Genomic DNA, 8,433 nt, shown 5'->3' on the forward strand with positions numbered 1-8,433 from the left:
CAATGGTACTCTTACTCTAATCACTATTGATGGTTCTGGATATGCCTTCAAGGCAAATGGCCACCGAGTCCGACTTTATCGCAAACCACTCACTCAGGAGTCCTTCTGCTAGCAGCTACGTGAAGACTCTGATATGGAAATTTTGGGGGAGGGAGAGAAGTCTTCCTCACCTGTGACTCATTAAGCGATTTATCTCTTTTTACACTTTGTACATAATTTCTTTGTTTTGTTGAATCATTTTTGTACATATTTTTGTATCAACACTTTGTTGTTACTTTTCGGAGCAGCAACAATTTTATTATTTTTTGTTGTTCCTTTTCTCAAAGGGACATCATTTCCATTCTGTTGTTCCTTTTTCAAAGGAACAACACCTTTTGGATCAGTCGTTCATTTTTCTTTAACTTTGTTGTTCTTTTCTTACCTTGTGCTTTTGCTGTTCCTTTTCCAAAGGAACAACACTTTTGACTTTTGATTTATGTTGTTCCTTTTCCAAAGGAACAACACTTTTGATTTTTGCTGTTCCTTTTCCAAAGGAACGACATTTGTGTTTTCCACTGTTCCTTTTCCAAAGGAACAACACTTTTGATTTTTGCTGTTTTTTTTCCAAAGGAACGGCATGTGTGTTTTCTATTGTTCCTTTTCCAAAGGAACGACACTTTTGATTTTTGTTGTTCCTTTTCCAAAGGAACGACATGTGTGTTTTCTGCTATTCCTTTTCCAAAGGAACAACACTTTTGATTTTTGTTGTTGCTTTTCCAAAGGAACGGCATTTGTGATTTCTATTGTTCCTTTTCCAAAGGAACAACACTTTTGATTTTTGTTGTTCCTTTTCCAAAGGAACGACATTTTTGTTTTCTTCTGTTCCTTTTCCAAAGGAACAACACTTTTGATTTTTGCTGTTCCTTTTCCAAAGGAATGGCATGTGTGTTTTCTGCTGTTCCTTTTCCAAAGGAACAACACTTTTGATTTTTGTTGTTCCTTTTCCAAAGGAACGACATTTGTGTTTTCTACTGTTCCTTTTCCAAAGGAACAACACTTTTGATTTTTGCTATTCCTTTTCCAAAGGAATGGCATTTTTGTTTTCTGCTGTTCCTTTTCCAAAGGAACAACACTTTTGATTTTTGCTGTTCCTTTTCCAAAGGAACGAAATTTGTGTTTTCTGCTGTTCCTTTTCCAAAGGAACAACATTTTTTATCTTTGTTGTTCCTTTTTCAAAAGGAACACCACTTGTATTCTTTTTCTCTTCCTTTTTGAAATAACAACATCCTCGTATTCCTTTTACTTATGCTTGCTCCCCTTGTTGTTCTAAATTAAGGATGCCTACTGTTCCTGTTCTTTCAAGTCTTTTGGAACACAGCTATGCACTTATGCAATGGATACAAAATGACAACATACTGAAATTAGTGAATTATAAAATCACTATTTTTATAAGAAATTGCTCTGAATTGGTAAGAGGACAAAGGGAAGGACACACTTACCCATTATCTTTTGCTGTCATTGTTCCATTAATTCTGCTCTGATTGGTTACCTTTATCATGTTGGTTCCTTTTAAATTTTTACAATTCTCTTCGATTATTATTCAGGAATAAGAGCAAAGGGTTTACATGTTCCTATTGAGATGTTAAGACTTCTTCCACCATTCCTACTCTTAAGGAGTGTTGAACCACCCTTTGTGTATAAATGGGAAAGTACTTTATGAAAGAGAAAGAAAAAAAGAGCAAAAAATGATGTTTTAATGACTTGTTTATATAAGTTGTCAAATGCAGGATAGGGGGTCTCATCAAGAGCCAGCCTACCATGATCATGAGGAAGAAAGTGAAGTGGCATTCCCACTATGGCCACCACACCAGGGATATGGTCCAAAAGGTATATCAAATAAAGAACCCTTGGAACAGGAGGTCTCATCACGAGCTGGCCTGCCCACCTTTTGCTCCTTCCTCGTGAATGACATTATGGCTAACTGGTCACCAAGCCAGCATAATGGCCTACATTTTGACATCACACAACATTTCCTAAGCATACACAAAGGATCATGGTGCCATGGGTGAAACAAACAACTCTCCCAAGGTTATGGACACCTGTCGGGTGCAGAGCTCTGTTAATGGTATTGAAGTCTCATTACTTACACCAATAGGTAATTATTAACACCCTTCTGTTTCTTATACCTTAGTAATAAATCACATAAGAAGAATTTATATTATTTCCCGAACCATAAAACGCATGTAAATCTATTATCACCAATCATGACAAAACAGTTGACAATGACTGCATGAGACTCTGTATGCACGGCAGCTGTCTTATCTTCCTAGCCTCGCATCATATCACAGCAGTCTCTTACTTGTTAAGCGATCCGACTTTACACCTCGATTTCGATAACCTGCTACTTTTGTAAACATGGCATATTGTCATACGCTATTCCTTTATGACTATGTTCCAGGGCAGATCGGCATGTCGCTCCTATATTTGACGGCCGGGGACGGCTTATCACATTGCGGGGGGGAGATTGACCTCATCATTAGCTGGATTATGTGTCAAACCACTGTTCGGGAAATTGCATACTTGGGAATAGCACGGCTCAACGGTATACTATTTTTTTTATTTTTGCATGGCTTGTTGTTCCCAAGCCATTTCCATAGTATGCTCTGCGGCATTAGTAAAGCCCTTTAGATTTTGAGCGAGTCCTACGTCTGTTAGTTTCTCTGTGTTTTAACAGCATGAACATCTTGTTGTTCCATTTTCAATTCTAAGGTTTTACAAGGAAATCAAAAACATGGGAGGAAGATCAATTCAGAGAGAACCACAGGAATTGAGAGTCTCTGCTGCTGCACGGGAAATTTTGGTAAGAGCAGGTTGGTTAACTTATCTTAATCGTTTACATGAATCCAATGATGCTATAGCAATGGACTTCTTGCAGAACTTGCAAGAAGATCACTCCATAGTAAGGGGAGACATATAGCAGTCACCGATGACATAATTGTAGAGGTCTCGAGACTGCCATCCACCAGACCGTATGGACGTTAAAGAAGGAGAGATTGAAAAAAATCATAAAAACCTTCTAGGATGAAGGCCAGAACCTGACAATTAGAGGAAAAGGGGTTCTACCTGCAGCATTAGGAGAGCTGTGGGCAGAATTGGCAAAGATTATTCAGAGCTACATCACCTGTGAAGGCAGGAAAGATGTGGTACGACCACAACACCTTAAAATTTTAGCCGTATTAAAGCAAAAATGCTCTGTAAATTTACCTGCATTCTTAAATTTTTTACTTCATGATGTTGCACGAAGTATGAAAAAGTCACAACATGTAGAATCAGTGGTCAGTCACCATGGGTTGATACAGTTAATAGTTAGCCATAGCCTTACCCAGCAACAGAGCAGTTGGGAAGTGATAATTGCCATAATAGATGGGGGATTGACAACACCATCCCCAAAACGTAAACATGCCACCAGTACACCAGAGCGTCCAGAAAAACGAAGGAAATCGGTCTGATTAGCACGGATTAAAGGGAGGCTGGAAAATTCCCAAGGAGATACCAGCCAACCAGTAGAGATAGACGATACAGGGGATGAACAACCCCCACGATTAGAAGGGGAAGAAAATGAGAAAGGAATGCAAGGAAATGAGGAAGGAGAAATGGAGGAAGAAACTGAGCAACCTGAGCAGGAGGAGGAAACAGAACAACATGAAGGCAACACATTGCAGAATCCATTGAGAGAAGATGAATTGGCCAAAATTTTGGCCAATATGAGCGAATATGGCTAACCTCTCAGACCACCAGATCTCCATGCTGAAGAAGAACCAAAAGAACACTCTGCTCCGGATAAAAATGCACTCGAAGAATTACATGATGAGGAGGTAGAAAAGGAGAATCAGACTGTTCATGATGAAAGTATGACAGGAGAGAGAAGTGATATAGAACAAGAACAATCAGTTCCTAGCCAAACTACACTAGAAGAAATTCTGGAAGAAGGGGAGGCGGAAAAAGAAATCACCCATGAAATAACAGAACTAGCTAGGGTTCTTACCCCTGAGCAACCCGAGTAGAGAAGCGAAGAAGCACCACAAAGAGAAAACTAGGGAATTGATCGAGATAACAGTCCAGGCCGCAATAAACAGTCTGTTGTTCCTTATAAGGAAATTGAGGAAATTAGGAGATTACGGAAAGAACAACAAAGACTACTGAATGTAATAGTTCAACTTCGTCAGCAGATCAGGATTTTGGAAACAAGGAAAAGGGTAAAAAGGACTTCGGGAGGGAAACATGAAACCACTCTAGTAAAACCCCTCAAGGCAAAGGTTGGAGGACCTAAGTCCATCCTACTATTCAAAACCCTGGTGAGAAGCAGTTTGTTGTTCCAAACCTCATTGAGGAGCAGTCTGTTGTTCAAAATCAAAAGGAATAGCATTTAACTGTTACACTTGTTGAAGTACAAATGGATGATATATTGACCTGTGATAAAGAAATTCAGACAGAGGCACAACCCTCGGGGGAAATACAGGCCATGAACGCAAGACAACGTAATAAGAAGATTCAAGTAAACCTCCCGATCTCCACTACCATGTGGGATAGTGATCTAACGACAGTAACCCTATGAGAGGGTTTGATGCTAACTTAGCAAGCAGCAGAAAAACTCATAGAACAAACGGTTCCTCGAGAAAGGTATGAAGAACTACAACAATAGCTAAGGAATGTCAATTTATCCAAAATCCAGGCCTTTGAAGGGTGGTGAAAGGAAGAAGAAAAAGTCGCGAAGGTAACCCGTAGGTTAGAGATAGTTATCAAGCAGATGGATACCTTATGCTCTTTGTACAATGACGTCCTAGCATGTAGAGCCCCTTCTAAGAATTATGCCTTGTTTTTAATGGAACGATATTTGCAATTGAAAACAAAGGCTGTTAAAGTAGGTGCCCCTATACAAATTAATACCATCGATGATTTTATAAACTGCTGTAAGCATTACGAGGTAAAGGTTAAAAGATTACTGTGTGAATTCTATTTTCATAACCTTGTGTTAGACCAGGAGACCGAGCAGAACTCCACCCTTTTGTTGGGGATATCCAATTACAGGAATTTATTTCATTTGGGGTTAATCAAATTAAATGGCTTAAAGCCTATAATGCTTTCCAAAGACAAGAAAACGGATTAGACTTGTGGGTAAGCGTTGAGCCTAGGAATCTAGTACAGTTGTGGAGGGAACATAGGAACCTCATGAGGAATCCAGGCATAATTGAAGCATTAGGACCCATTCATACAGCAATCAATCGGCAGGGAATAGAATACTTTCTCACTATTAAAGACCTTGCCATTGATGCAACTAAATTTCGATATCAGATCTCTAATCCAAATATCCAACTCAGGGAACCATTTAATTATGAAAATTTTATTTAGCCACCAACCGATTGCACCTCTATGGCAAAATAATTTTGAGGGCAGGGCCATCCTGGTTAGGATATAGGTTCTAGAGTCCAATTATTTGGCACCCTACACCTAGATACCAAGCCCTGTATGAGATGCCTGAGGGTCAGACAGGCCATTTTTTTGAACACCTAGTTATGCATCATGGCTGTAGACCCCCACATGAGGTCCCATCTCTAGCCTACTCTCTCACTACCTTACATGTCAACTATAATGTTTTCATGAGGGCATGAAAAAGGGTATGCAGGGGGGTGTGTGCAGTACTAAAGAAGGTATGTTTTTGGTGATTATTTCATCATCTTTTCATTAAAACTTAGAAACCTTTTGCATCATGAACTAGGTAGATGATAAGGAATTGTAATAAAATCTGTAAGATTAATGTGCAAAACGAAAACACTGACAATTCTCATTTTCTTATGCAGGAAGAAGGAAAAATGAAAGATTGCCATTCCAAAGGAAAGGACAAGGCCAGGTTAACCGTTGTCCCTCTGACGGGGAACCACATGCAAACAAGGCAAACCAAATCAAAGCGTATCAGCCCAGGAAAGGAAATGAAGATATCGGCTCAGCACAAGAAAGTAAAGAGATAACTGAGAGCCAATGGTTTGGTGAATCCCTCAGGATCCTTTGATCCTGAGGGATCACTGCTTTAACTATTTTTGCACCTAGACATCTCCGCCTTCACCATTATAAAAAGGGGCAGCACTGTTAGCCCGGGGGATAGTCTGTTATATTTTTATGTAATTTCTCTTAAAGTTGAGACTTTGATCATTGACTCTCATTGAGAAGTGATCCACTGTAATTATGTCTTATGCATTAATACAAACTTGGTTGCTATTTCATCTCTGATCCTGAAATAACTTCAAGTGGTGTACCCCTGGAGGCTAAGGGCCCGACCCTGGAGGAACACTTACTCCTGTACTAGTACTTTTGGTTGATGCGTGGTGTGCTCATCAACTTTATTCGATAATCTGATATGTTATGTTATTTTAAATCATAGCCCTGTTACATCTAATCTGTTAAGTGATATCGTTTTCTAAGACAGAGACATTATAACTCTGCAACGCATTGCTGTTTGCTTAAGTACTGATATAACTGGCTTTTACAGGATACCATTGCTGTTCAATTATAGAATGTCTGTGTTGTAACACTTGACTATTGGTATTACTAAATTCATCTTAGAGATTATATTTCCTTGCGATTGTTGAATCTATGGACGTTGTTGTTCCATTCTGAAATATAGTCGTATTATTTATAACTAAGACTGACGATTGGATTACCAAGATCACATTACTATTGAGGTGTGCCGTGTGTTAAGTTACTGTTTGACTTTCTAGTGCTGTCCCATATTCCAGCATTAGTCAATGCTGTTCTATTTCTATGTGTTGTTCGATTCATCCTTAAATGTAGAGGATTGCCATTTGATTTCTGTAAGACACAATTGTTGCATTTGATCTTGTAGACTAAGGTGTTGCTGCTTATTGAACTTAATTGTTGTTACAGTTTCCTAGTTGATGTTCCATTTCTTATTTGTTGTTCCATTTCTTGTTATTTGCATTATTATTTCTTCAGTGTGTAGAACGATCTGAGACTGTAGTGGGCATTGACACTTACTGTTTGGCTCCCAGATTGACGATCTGTTCCCTGATTTCCTTTGGTTCCATCAATTTACAAAGGGATGAGTTACTGCTACTGAACCCTTGACTGATAAATTTCTTAGTTTTCTGAATGTATGGTTTAGTCTTTAAAAGTAGTTTGCTGTAAACAAGCATCCATTTACTCTTGTATTTTTTAGCACTATACTACTAGCATTACTCTGGCAAATGATAGCCTCAAACTAAGACACTCTTTGGAATAACAAAACGTTCCTGGATTGAAAAACTAATGCGAGGTAATTAGAGGTGAAAGAGACCCTTTTTATAGCTCGACATCAGGTGCATCCTTTCACTTCACTCCCCATAGAGAGTGGTTCTATAAGTATGAGAAATACGATGGTGGTGATGTCTTCTTGGGGGATGACAAGAAGGCTAGAATCGTTGGCCGCAGAAAAGTAAAGTTGAAGTTGCAAGGTGGAAGGGTTAGAACAGTTCCAGGTGTTTTGCATATTCTTGCATTAGCCAGAAATCTAATTTCTGTAATAAAGCTAGATGATGCAGGTGTAAAAACATTGTTCGAAAAGGATACCTGCAAGAAGGTTCGGGGAGCACTAGTACTGATGCGGGGAGTTCAGATTGGAACTCTGTACAAAATGCAAGGTAGCATTGTTATTGATGGGTGCAATATTTCTATGGTTACTGAAAGTGGAGCAGAAAATCTAGTTGTCTCTAGAGAGAAGACCATGTTGTGGCATCAAATGTTTGGACATATTAGAGAGAAGGGTCTTCAAATACTTCATGGTAAAGGTATGGTAGAAGGTATGAGTAATAGCTCTTTGGATTTTGATTTCTGTGAAAATTGTGTATATGGGAAGCAGAATCAGGTGAGTTTCCCCTCTGGTGGTAAGAGGGCAAAATAGATATTAGAGCTTGTGCACAGTGACGTGTTTGGACCTGTGAAGGTTCCATCACTGGGTAAGCCTGTGTACTATGTATCATTTATAGATGACTTCTCAAGGAATACATGGATATATTTCCTTAAGAAGAAATCTGAAGTCTTTGGCAGGTCTAAAGAATTCAAGGCTCTGGTGGAAAACCAGACAGAGAAGAAGATAAAGGTGCTGAGGACAGATAACGATGAAGAGTTTTGCAGTAAGGAATTTGAAGAATTCTATAAGAAGTGTGGTATAGCATGGCAGAAGACTACTCCATATACACCTCAGCAAAATGGAGTTGCAGAAAGAATGAACAAGATATTGATGGAAAGGGCAAGAAGCATGCTCAGTTGTGCCGGGTTAGGACAAGAATTCTGGGTAGAGGCGGTGGAGACAACATGTTACCTGGTCAACAGATCACCTTCATCGGTGTTGAGGATAAAACTCCACAAGAGGTATGAACTAGTAAGAAACCCTCTCTTTCACAT

Source organism: Pinus tabuliformis, chromosome 6 (genome assembly GCF_031772625.1).
Source record: "Pinus tabuliformis cultivar Carrire ecotype Pingquan chromosome 6, CPIR1, whole genome shotgun sequence".
Classification (NCBI taxonomy): Eukaryota; Viridiplantae; Streptophyta; class Pinopsida; order Pinales; family Pinaceae; genus Pinus; species Pinus tabuliformis.